Source organism: Littorina saxatilis, linkage group LG7 (assembly GCF_037325665.1).
Source record: "Littorina saxatilis isolate snail1 linkage group LG7, US_GU_Lsax_2.0, whole genome shotgun sequence".
Lineage (NCBI taxonomy): Eukaryota > Metazoa > Mollusca > Gastropoda > Littorinimorpha > Littorinidae > Littorina > Littorina saxatilis.
The window spans coordinates 767,978-781,449 of NC_090251.1; the positions used below are offsets into that span (position 1 = coordinate 767,978).

A 13,472-nucleotide genomic window follows, 5' to 3' on the forward strand; every position below is an offset into this window, starting at 1 on the left:
TTTACTCCGGGGTAAAAATTTCGTACGAAATTCTTACTCCGAGTAAATTTTTCGTGGAGTAAATATTTCGTGTTACACCGGGACCCTCTAGACCGTGGGGAGCCATGGTCTGTCTTCCGCTCTGGCTCTGTCTGTGTGTGTCTGTGTGAGTTTCTCCCTCTCCCTCTCTCTCTTCTCTCTCTCTCTCTCTCTCTCTCTCTCTCTCTCTCTCTCTCTCTCTCAGTAAATGTGTGTGTGTGTGTGTGTGTGTGTGTGAGTGTGTGTGTGTGTGTGTGTGTGTGTGTGTGTGTGTGTGTGTGTGTGTGTGTGTGTGTGTTAGTGTTATACCACTGTCTATTCATGTGCACAGACCGTTAGATCCAAAGTTTGATCAAGGAAGGAAGTGTCGGCCACCAATCGACCCGAACACTCACCTCCTGGCAGCAGAAAGGCCCGATGTCTTATACACTGTATCGGAGAAAGACGGCGTGTATGTGTGTGTGTGTGTGTGTGTGTGTGTGTGTGTGTGTGTGTGGGGGGGGGGGGGGGTAAAGGGTGGGGGTGGGGGTGGTGGCTGTTTGTCGAGATGTGGGCACAGTAACGTCAGTGGTTGCTTGGTTCCAGCCTACACCTGACAAGTCCAATGGCTGCTTGGTTCTAGCCTATAGCTGACAAGTACAATGGCTGCTTGGTTCTAGCCTATAGCTGACAAGTCCAATGGCTGCCTGGTTCTAGCCTACAGCTGACAAGTACAATTGCTGCTTGGTTCTAGCCTACAGTTGACAAGTCCAATGGCTGCTTGGTTCCAGCCTACAGTTGACAAGTCCAATGGCTGTTTGGTTCCAGCCTACACCTGACAAGTCCAATGGCTGCTTGGTTCTAGCCTACAGCTGACAAGTACAATGGATGCTTGGTTCTAGCCTATAGCTGACAAGTACAATGGCTGCTTGGTTCTAGCCTACAGCTGACAAGTACAATGGCTGCCTGGTTCTAGCCTATAGCTGACAAGTACAATGGCTGCCTGGTTCTAGCCTATAGCTGACAAGTCCAATGGCTGCTTGGTTCTAGCCTATAGCTGACAAGTCCAATGGCTGCCTGGTTCTAGCCTATAGCTGACAAGTCCAATGGCTGCTTGGTTCTAGCCTATAGCTGACAAGTACAATGGCTGCTTGGTTCTAGCCTACAGCTGACAAGTACAATGGATGCTTGGTTCTAGCCTATAGCTGACAAGTACAATGGATGCTTGGTTCTAGCCTATAGCTGACAAGTACAATGGATGCTTGGTTCTAGCCTATAGCTGACAAGTACAATGGCTGCTTGGTTCTAGCCTATAGCTGACAAGTACAATGGATGCTTGGTTCTAGCCTATAGCTGACAAGTACAATGGATGCTTGGTTCTAGCCTATAGCTGACAAGTACAATGGATGCTTGGTTCTAGCCTATAGCTGACAAGTACAATGGATGCTTGGTTCTAGCCTATAGCTGACAAGTCCAATGGCTGCTTGGTTCTAGCCTATAGTTGACAAGTACAATGGCTGCTTGGTTCCAGCCTAGAGCTGACAAGTCCAATGGCTGCTACTCCTACCCTAGGTAGATATAGAGGGCAGGGCGGGATTGCCGCGGAAGGGAGGGGGGGGGGGGGCGCGCATGTGTGTGTGTGTGTGTGTGTGTGTGTGTGTGTGTGTGTGTGTGTGTATGTGTGTGTGTGTGTGTGTGTGTGTGTGTGTGTGTGTGTGTGTGTGTGTGTGTGTGTGTGTGTGTGATGTGTGTGTGTGTGTGTGTGTGTGTGTGTGTGTGTGTGTGATGTGTGTGTGTGTGTGTGTGTGTGTGTGTGATGTGTGTGTGTGTGTGTGTGTGTGTGTGTGTGTGTGTGTGAGTGTGTGTGTGTGTGTGTGTGTGTGTGTGTGTGTGTGTGTGTGTGTGTGTGTGTGTGTGTGTGTGTGTGTGTGTGTGTGTGATGTGTGTGTGTGTGTGTGTGTGTGTGTGTGATGTGTGTGTGTGTGTGTGTGTGTGTGTGATGTGTGTGTGTGTGTGTGTGTGTGTGTGTGTGATGTGTGTGTGTGTGTGTGTGTGAGATGTGTGTGTGTGTGTGTGTGTGTGTGAGTGTGTGTGTGTCAGTGTGTTCAGGATGGACGGCTATTTAGAGCATGATGGAGGGGGCGGGGGTGGGGGGGGGAGACGGGGGGAGTGGTTCGAATCAGTCTTCTCGTCTGTCTGGGTCCCTTACACCCCGCCAAGACGGCTAGACGCCTCACCCGCTGGCCTCAGTAAGGGGGTAAGGGGGGGGGGGGGGGTCGTAGACGGGTTTGGGAGGGGAAGGAGGGCGGAGAGAGTTCAGTTGAACGGCCTGCTGTGCATGACGGGTGGGGGAGGGGGGGGGGTACACGGGGTGTCTGTTGTTTACCTCCCCAACGCCTCAAGTAATTGGTTGTCTGTCCGTGTGTGCAAACCAGACATATTTATATACCTTGCACCACAGCCGTACCTGAAATCGTCTTATGTTCTCAATGAAAATCAAACAAACACATGTAACCGTGTGCCGAAACACTACGATCACCTCGGGAAGCGAAGTGCAATCAAACATGATTGAAAATGTTAGGGCTAATTTCTTAGCCCTATAAAAACTGTTATGCAAACCAGAAGGTTTCCATGAACATACAGACAATCGGAAACCACCAGACCCTATCACAAACAGAATTCCACAATACACCGGTGTTGACTTTTAAAGGCCAACAACTCGGGTGCAGAGTCTGCTGTGAAAGGAGCGGTAGCCTCCCCTGTCACAATCGCCCCCGTCTGAATGAACTTCGTTCCGAAGTTCCGAACCGGGGGACCACTGTCCATCCCAAGTTCGCAGAATGGGAACAGCACAACAATGTTCAGTGGTCATATTATGCCATTACCTGAACATATCATGCCGAGTCCCATCCTGCTCGCAGCGCCAGATGTAACCGTGTGCCGAAACACTACGATCACCTCGGGAAGCGAAGTGCAATCAAACAGGATTGAAAATGTTAGGGCTAATTTCTTAGCCGTATAAAAACTGTTATGCAAACCCGAAGGTTTCCATGAACATACAGACAATCGGAAACCACCAGACCCCATCACAAACAGAATTCTACAATCCACAGGTGTTGACTTTTAAAGGCCAACAACTCGGGTGCAGAGTCTGTGAAAGGAGCGGTAGCCTCCCCTGTCACCCACATAAACCAAAAAATAGATGAAACAAACAAATTAAAAAGAAACAAGCAAAATGGGGTGTGTTGCCAAGTTCGCATAATCAATTTTAGTCTCATATCATCTCCATGGCTAGTCATCACCAGAGCATAGTCAACGGTTTAGATGGCCAGTCTCATATCATCTCCATGGCTAGTCATCACCAGAGCATAGTCAACGGTTTAGATGGCCAGTCTCATATCATCTCCATGGCTAGTCATCACCAGAGCATAGTCAACGGTTTAGATGGCCAGTCTCATATCATCTCCATGGCTAGTCATCACCAGAGCATAGTCAACGGTTTAGATGGCCAGTCTCATATCATCTCCATGGCTAGTCATCACCAGAGCATAGTCAACGGTTTAGATGGCCAGTCTCATATCATCTCCATGGCTAGTCATCACCAGAGCATAGTCAACGGTTTAGATGGCCAGTCTCATATCATCTCCATGGCTAGTCATCACCAGAGCATAGTCAACGGTTTAGATGGCCAGTCTCATATCATCTCCATGGCTAGTCATCACCAGAGCATAGTCAACGGTTTAGATGGCCAGTCTCATATCATCTCCATGGCTAGTCATCACCAGAGCATAGTCAACGGTTTAGATGGCCAGTCTCATATCATCTCCATGGCTAGTCATCACCAGAGCATAGTCAACGGTTTAGATGGCCAGTCTCATATCATCTCCATGGCTAGTCATCACCAGAGCATAGTCAACGGTTTAGATGGCCAGTCTCATATCATCTCCATGGCTAGTCATCACCAGAGCATAGTCAACGGTTTAGATGGCCAGTCTCATATCATCTCCATGGCTAGTCATCACCAGAGCATAGTCAACGGTTTAGATGGCCAGTCTCATATCATCTCCATGGCTAGTCATCACCAGAGCATAGTCAACGGTTTAGATGGCCAGTCTCATATCATCTCCATGGCTAGTCATCACCAGAGCATAGTCAACGGTTTAGATGGCCAGTCTCATATCATCTCCATGGCTAGTCATCACCAGAGCATAGTCAACGGTTTAGATGGCCAGTCTCATATCATCTCCATGGCTAGTCATCACCAGAGCATAGTCAACGGTTTAGATGGCCAGTCTCATATCATCTCCATGGCTAGTCATCACCAGAGCATAGTCAACGGTTTAGATGGCCAGTCTCATATCATCTCCATGGCTAGTCATCACCAGAGCATAGTCAACGGTTTAGATGGCCAGTCTCATATCATCTCCATGGCTAGTCATCACCAGAGCATAGTCAACGGTTTAGATGGCCAGTCTCATATCATCTCCATGGCTAGTCATCACCAGAGCATAGTCAACGGTTTAGATGGCCAGTCTCATATCATCTCCATGGCTAGTCATCACCAGAGCATAGTCAACGGTTTAGATGGCCAGTCTCATATCATCTCCATGGCTAGTCATCACCAGAGCATAGTCAACGGTTTAGATGGCCAGTCTCATATCATCTCCATGGCTAGTCATCACCAGAGCATAGTCAACGGTTTAGATGGCCAGTCTCATATCATCTCCATGGCTAGTCATCACCAGAGCATAGTCAACGGTTTAGATGGCCAGTCTCATATCATCTCCATGGCTAGTCATCACCAGAGTATAGTCAACGGTTTAGATGGCCAGTCTCATATCATCTCCATGGCTAGTCATCACCAGAGCATAGTCAACGGTTTAGATGGCCAGTCTCATATCATCTCCATGGCTAGTCATCACCAGAGCATAGTCAACGGTTTAGATGGCCAGTCTCATATCATCTCCATGGCTAGTCATCACCAGAGCATAGTCAACGGTTTAGATGGCCAGTCTCATATCATCTCCATGGCTAGTCATCACCAGAGCATAGTCAACGGTTTAGATGGCCAGTCTCATATCATCTCCATGGCTAGTCATCACCAGAGCATAGTCAACGGTTTAGATGGCCAGTCTCATATCATCTCCATGGCTAGTCATCACCAGAGCATAGTCAACGGTTTAGATGGCCAGTCTCATATCATCTCCATGGCTAGTCATCACCAGAGCATAGTCAACGGTTTAGATGGCCAGTCTCATATCATCTCCATGGCTAGTCATCACCAGAGCATAGTCAACGGTTTAGATGGCCAGTCTCACTCTTGTTCAGCCATCTCAGTCCACCCCATCCAACAGTCCACCCCATCCAACAGTCCACCCCATCCAACAGTCCACCCCATCCAACAGTCCACCCCATCCAACAGTCCACCCCATCCAACAGTCCACCCCATCCAACAGTCCACCCCATCCAACAGTCCACCCCATCCAACAGTCCACCCCATCCAACAGTCCACCCCATCCAACAGTCCACCCCATCCAACAGTCCACCCCATCCAACAGTCCACCCCATCCAACAGTCCACCCCATCCAACAGTCCACCCCATCCAACAGTGGTCACGTTCTTTCTTTCTTTCTTTCTTTATTTGGTGTTTAACGTCGTTTTTAACCATTCAAGGTTATATCGCGACGGAGTGGTCACGTGACATCGTGTGTTTGCTGATGACAGGCATATTGTTGCTGCACAAGACAGGTGAGAGGAACATGTATTTACCTGCCTGCCTGCGCCATACCTGCACTAATTACACGTAATGGCCGTTATTGGCTAATCCTCTATGGCTAATTATCGCGTTGGCGGGAAATGATGCACAGGTGTAACGCCTCAAAGGTTCACGTTGTGTCCCCCCCCCTCCCCCCGCTCCTTCACGCATCACGGAGCATCAGGACGAGAGAGCAACAATCACTGGCAGCAATCAACACATATTGTGCTGATCTCTCGCCAAGATGATGCAGTCTTCACACTTGCCAAGATGATGCAGTCTTCACACTTGTCAAGATGATGCAGTCTTCACACTTGTCAAGATGATGCAGTCTTCACACTTGTCAAGATGATGCAGTCTTCACACTTGTCAAGATGATGCAGTCTTCACACTTGTCAAGATGATGCAGTCTTCACACTTGCCAAGATGGTGTAGTCCTCACACTTTCCAAGATGATGCAGTCTTCACACTTGTCAAGATGATGCAGTCTTCACACTTGTCAAGATGATGCAGTCTTCACACTTGTCAAGATGATGCAATAACAATAATAATAACAATAACAGCACTTTATTGTCCATTAAAATATTACATAAAAATGGAAATTTTTCTTCGGCACACCCTGTCTGCCTGTAAACGATTATAACAACAATTGTATAGGACGACACACATAAAACATAAAAGGGATACAATCAAATATGATATTGCACTATGTAAATTAACCCTCTCATATCACAGGAGTTGGGTTTCACAGCCGAGTAATCACATTACAAATATTTCCCACACACCTTCACATGTACACATTGTTTGTTTTTTCCCAGACGACCAGCCTCTACGTGATGCGAGAAGAATTTAAAATGGTGACTGCAGAAGGCATGAATGACTTTTTAAACTGGTTTTTGCGTGCCAAAGGGACCTTATAACGTTTACCTGAAGGGAGAATTTCGAAACAGGGGTTGAGAGGATGGATCGGATCACGGACAATTTTGAGAGCTTTCCGCTTAATGGCAGCTTCGTAGAGACTGGTCAGCTGTCGTTGGGGTTGCCCAACAAGCTTGCTAGCCGTCGCAACAATGCGGTGGAGTTTAGCTTTGTTTGTAACATTTGTGGTACCATACCATGTCACAATGTTAAAAGTCAGTATGCTTTCAATCAAACTGCGATACACAAGTTCCATAACACTTTGATTGACATTAAAATATTTAAGCTTCCTGAGAAGAAAAAGTCGCTGCTGAGCTTTCTTATAAACAGCATGAACATGATCACTAAAAGTCAGCTTATTGTCAATTGAAACCCCAAGATATTTGAAGGTTTCCACAAGTTCAACTTCCTTGTCGCTTATTCTCACTTTTTGGGGACCACAATTATCACTCTTTCCTCCAAAAATCATTTCTTTTGTTTTGCCTACATTCAACTGCAAGAAACTGGACTTGAACCATTCATTCAGAAGATCAACTTGGGTAAAATACTTTGACAAAGTTTCGTCGTCCTTCAGACGCCCAACGAGGGCCATGTCGTCTGCATATTTAATGAGGGCTAGAACTGGATCATTTAAAAGCATGTTGTTTGTGTAAATGGAAAAAAGGACAGGAGAGAGAACACAACCTTGTGGGGCCCCGGTGTTTAAAACAACTTCGTCTGAAAGCACAGAATGACCAAACAAACGGTTGCTGAGGCTGACACGTTGTGGCCGATCGCATAGGAACTCCCTGATCCAGAAAATCAAATTATTGTTCACATCTAACTGGACTAACCTCTGGATAAGTATATGGGGCTGAATCGTATTAAAGGCTGATGAAAAATCCATAAAAAGAACTCTAACCGTGTTCCCTGCTGTATCTAAATGGCTGACAATCATGTTGATAAGCGTGAGTGTAGCATCTTCGACGCCTCTCTTTGCCCTATATGCGAACTGAAGGGGGTCCATGCGATCTGCCACAGACTCAGTGAGCTTGTTACAAACAAGCCTCTCCATACATTTCGCTACAACAGAAGTCAGTGCCACAGGGCGAAAATCATTTAGTTCTTTTGCGTTTGGTTTCTTGGGTACAGGTGTTATAGTGGAAGTTTTCCAGGAACGAGGCATAAAATGTACATCGAGAAAGAGCTGAAACAGCTGAGTAAAAACTGAACCAAGCTGATCAGCACACACTTTCAAAACACGTCCGCCTAAACCATCTGGGCCTGGTGCCTTACTTGCATTAATACGTGAAAAACATTTTATGACATCCTTTTCCTCAAACTGAACTGGACATGGTGCTAGAGAATCACATAACTTATCAGATTCTTCCTTATAACTGTTGACATCGAATCGGGAATAAAAGCTGTTCAAATCGTTAGCAAAAACAAGAGGGTCGTCAATCACAGGTCTGTTCTGACGTTGGTCCCTCCCCATCATCGTATTCAAACCCTTCCAGGCAGCACTGGCGTTCCCCACAAACAGACATCTTTCAACTTTATCTTTGTACTGCAATTTAGCTAGTTTGACCTTTCTCTGAAACTCTTTATTAAACTCTTTAACTTTAGAACTGTCCCCGTTCAAAAAGGCCATCTTCTTCTCGTTCAATACAGCTTTAAGATCCTTTGTAATCCACGGTTTATTGTTTGGATATATGGTGACAGTTTTGGTCTCGATAACAGTTTCTTCACAGAACTGAATGTACCCTGTTAAAGTGTCGGCAAGCTCTTCGTTGTTCCCATTGCTGTCAAAGAACATTTGCCAGTCTGTACTCTCAAAACAGCCTTGACAAGTGTGATGCAGTCTTCACATTTGTCAAGATGATGCAGTCTTCACACTTGTCAAGATGATGCAGTCTTCACACTTGCCAAGATGATGCAGTCTTCACACTCGCCAAGATGATGTAGTCTTCACACTTGTCAAGATGATGTAGTCTTCACACTTGTCAAGATGATGTAGTCTTCACACTTGTCAAGATGATGTAGTCTTCACACTTGCCAAGATGGTGTGGTCCTCACACTTGCCAAGATGATGTAGTCTTCACACTTGTCAAGATGATGATCATCACACTTGTCAAGATGATACAGTTTTCACACTCGCCAAGGCGGAACATTGATGGCTAATCAAATCAGAGAACTATTATCGATCAGGATAAGGAAAAGGTATCATCCAGTCCTAGCTGTCAGGTGACCCTCATGGAAATTTGGGCTGCGTTCTCACTGGGGAAAGCAAGCTGCCATACAGTACGGCGCTACCCATACAGTACGGCGCTACCCATACAGTACGGCGCTACCCATACAGTACGGCGCTACCCATACAGTACGGCGCTACCCATACAGTACGGCGCTATACCCAGACAGTACGGCGCTACCCATACAGTACAGCGCTACCCATACAGTACGGCGCTATACCCATACAGTACGGCGCTACCCATACAGTACAGCGTTACCCATACAGTACAGCGCTACCCATACAGTACGGCGCTACCCATACAGTACGGCGCTACCCATACAGTACGGCGCTACCCATACAGTACGGCGCTACCCATACTGTACGGCGCTACCCATACAGTACAGCGCTACCCATACAGTACGGCGCTACCCATACAGTACAGCGCTACCCATACAGTACGGCGCTACCCATACAGTACGGCGCTATACCCATACAGTACGGCGCTACCCATACAGTACAGCGCTACCCATACAGTACTGCGCTACCCATACAGTACGGCGCTACCCATACAGTACGGCGCTACCCATACAGTACGGCGCTACCCATACAGTACAGCGCTACCCATACAGTACGGCGCTACCCATACAGTACGGCGCTACCCATACAGTACGGCGCTACCCATACAGTACGGCGCTACCCATACAGTACGGCGCTACCCATACAGTACGGCGCTACCCATACAGTACGGCGCTACCCATACAGTACGGCGCTACCCATTTTTCTTTATCCTGCGTGTATTCATGTGTCCAAGCCCTGAGACTGCATACCGTCGTGGACTTAGGATCTTTATCGTGCGCATGCGTGCACACGGAGGTGACATTGAGGATACGGAAGAGAGTATGGGAAATACATACCTCGGAGAGAGAGAGAGAGAGAGAGAGAGAGAGAGAGAGAGAGAGAGAGAGAGAGAGAGAGAGAGAGAGAGAGAGAGAGAGAGAGAGAGAGAGAGAGAGAGAGAGAGAGAGAGAGAGAGAGAGACTCAGACTCAGACTCAGAACTTTATTACAAAAGGATAAAGGTTTTAGGCAAAGCCTATTCTTCCAACCTGTCCTTTATACAACACATAAAGACAGACGGACATAAAAATAAAAATTCAATCATATAAGATACAGAATTACATTGTATGGATTGCAACACAATGTGCATTTAAGGAATTATATAGGGAGAACTCAAAAATTACAAAATTACATTGACATAGTTAAACCTTTCATTTTGAGAATTAAGTTGCTCAAATCAGCTACACATCCGTTAACACTAGTACAAAATGTTCAACAAAATAACAATCAAACAAGACATTTCATTCACGAATGATGTGTGAACGTGACTGTCTCTTAAACATTTTCACTGAAGTTGCATTTCTTATCTGTTGGGGGAAGGAGTTCCAGAGAAACGCTCCCGAGAAGGCTAAGCTCGATTTATAGAGGTCTATGCGAGGTATAGGAGGGATGATTTTTTGGGACCCATATCTTTTTGTGGCATGTTTGAAATGTGATTGCAAATATTTAGGACAGGCGTCATTTAGAATTTTATACATGAACACAGCCTTGTTTAACGTCAACTGATCTTTCAAGGGGAGGAAATTCAGGAGCTTTAGTTTATCATCCGTGGACCTATTCAAATCATGCAGAATAAGTTTTGCAGCTCGGCGATGTAGGGAATTGAGTCTTTTTAAATGAACGTCACTGCAGTTATCCCAAAGTGTTGAAGCGAAGTTTATATGAGGCATTATGTGGGCGTAATAGAACATTTTGAGTGCTTCAGAATCGGCGTAATGCCTTAATTTTGATAACAGGTACACATTCTTTGATACTACTTTGCAAATATTACTCAGATGAGTTTGCCATTTCAACTCTTGATCAATGGTAACACCTAATAGTCTATGTTCCCTAACTTGCTGCACTTGAGTTGAGCCAACTGACAGTTGTAATAGTAAAGGACTTAACTGGTGTTTTTGTCTCGTGGTTATCACCATACTCTTTGTTTTAATCGGATGAATGATCATTGCATTAGAAACGCACCACTCAGTGATTTCATCCACACTTGTTTGAAGAGAAGAGTTGACGGATTCCAAAGATTTTTGACTGGTGTGAACAGAAGAGTAGTCATTTATATAAATACAGAACAAGATAGGTCCTAATACAGACCCTTGAGGGACACCACTCCTGACAAACTCGTTTGACGAAGTTTTACAGTTAATGGACACATACTGTTTCCGTTTTGAAAGATACGATTCAAAAAAGGCACAGGCGGAGTCGTCTTTTAAATAGCACTTTAATTTCTTCAGTAGAAGCGAGTGATCTACTAGGTCAAAGGCTTTCTTAAAGTCCAGAAACAACGCTCCCGTTATTTCTGCTTTGTTTATTGCTGAGAGCCAAGTCTCGCATAAAGAGCTTAAGGCGGTGTGGCAGGAATGCTTCGAGCGGAATCCAGACTGAAAAGGATGAAACAGATTCATTTGTTCCATATATGCCAGTAAATGTTTTTGTATGTGCTTTTCTAAGGGTTTAGATAAAACAGGTAAGAGGGAAATAGGTCTAAAGTTGTTTGGGTCTGTAAGATCCTTATTTTTTGGAAGTGGTAATACCTTTGCACACTTTAAAATAGAAGGGAACACGTTTTGTTGTATGCTCAGGTTATAAACATAAGTTAGGGAATCGACAATGTAAGGTAAAGCAAGTTTCAGCAGCTTGACTGGAATCTTATCTGGACCCATTGACTTCTTGTTCGCCATTTGTTCTATCAGTTTTCCTACCTCGTGCACTGAGATTGGAGGAATAGAAAACGTGTCAGTTTGATTCAACTTTTGTCCACAGAATGTTTTTAATTTTTCAAGACAATCATCCGTATCAAGGGAATCATTCTGATTGAGACAAGATTTTAGGTTGTCTGCTAGCGAAATGAAGTGTTTGTTAAAATCATTTGGAGATATTTGTGAATGAGAATTGGTTGATCCCTTTCTAGATTCATCAAGAATTTCATTCACTGCTCGCCAGATTGTAGCTGTATCCTTTCATTCACTGCTCGCCAGATTGTAGCTGTATCCTTTCATTCACTGCTCGCCAGATTGTAGCTGTATCCTTTTTTTCAGAAATCAGTTTATTAAAATACTCTGTCTTTGCTTGTCTCACTGTGTCCAAAACTTTATTTTTTTGCAGTTTATACTCTGTTTTCATGTTGCGCTCTTTGAAATGATCCCGCATCGCCATAGCCTCGATAATGTCTGAGGTTAACCAAGGGGGAAGCTGGGGATGTTTCACTCTATGCTGACGTAGTGGGGCGTGTTTATCAATTATAGAACACAAAATATTGTGAAAAGTATTGCAAGCGCCCTCTGCGTCACTGCAATTGAATACGCTATAAAATGGGGCTTGGTTAAGGTCAAAGGTGAGAGAGAGAGAGAGAGAGAGAGAGAGAGAGAGAGAGAGAGAGAGAGAGAGAGAGAGAGAGAGACTCAGACTCAGACTCAGAACTTTATTACAAAAGGATAAAGGTTTTAGGCAAAGCCTATTCTTCCAACCTGTCCTTTATACAACACATAAAGACAGACGGACATAAAAAATAAAACTTCAATCAGATAAGATACAGAATTACATTGTATGGATTGCAACACAATGTGCATTTAAGGAATTATATAGGGAGAACTCAAAAATTACAAAATTACATTGACATAGTTAAACCTTTCATTTTGAGAATTAAGTTGCTCAAATCAGCTACACATCTGTTAACACTAGTACAAAATGTTCAACAAAATAACAATCGAACAAGACATTTCATTCACGAATGATGTGTGAACGTGACTGTCTCTTAAACATTTTCACTGAAGTTGCATTTCTTATCTGTTGGGTGAAGGAGTTCCAGAGAAAAGCTCCCGAGAAGGCTAAGCTCGATTTATAGAGGTCTATGCGAGGTATAGGAGGGATGATTTTTTGGGACCCATATCTTTTTGTGGCATGTTTGAAATGTGATTGCAAATATTTAGGACAGTCGTCATTTAGAATTTTATACATGAACACAGCCTTGTTTAACGTCAACTGATCTTTCAAGGGGAGGAAATTCAGGAGCTTTAGTTTATCATCCGTGGACCTATTCAAATCATGCAGAATAAGTTTTGCAGCTCGGCGATGCAGGGAATTGAGTCTTTTTAAATGAACATCACTGCAGTTATCCCAAAGGGTTTTAGTGGACGGATTGATGTGTATCCATTGGCGGAAGTGATTGTCGATACCCCATATTTTCAGGGAAAATTGAAGTGTTGTGTGCTAACAGATCCAGTCGCTGACCTAGTGATAGGTAATCTTCAGGGTGTGGTACCCAGAGTGGATTTATTCCTAGGGAATACGCAGGGTGTTGGAATGTGTGCAGATGTAAGTCACAAGAAAAAAACTGAAGAGGTGGTACTTGAACATAATTGCTGTTACGCATTTATGTTTAAGAATTTACCAACAAAAACCATAACACAATCACAACAAGAATTTTCTCAAAACTTCACACTAGAATTTAGTGCACGTTGTATACACTTACATTTACATTCTA

At 44.7% G+C, this 13,472-nt stretch overlaps 1 protein-coding gene across 1 annotated transcript in view; it reads left to right on the forward strand.

The window, feature by feature from the left end:
* LOC138970423 (uncharacterized) overlaps positions 1–13,472 on the forward strand; it is a 152,723-nt gene that overhangs the window by 57,080 nt on the left and 82,171 nt on the right. The gene's annotated exons all lie outside the window — the stretch shown is intronic.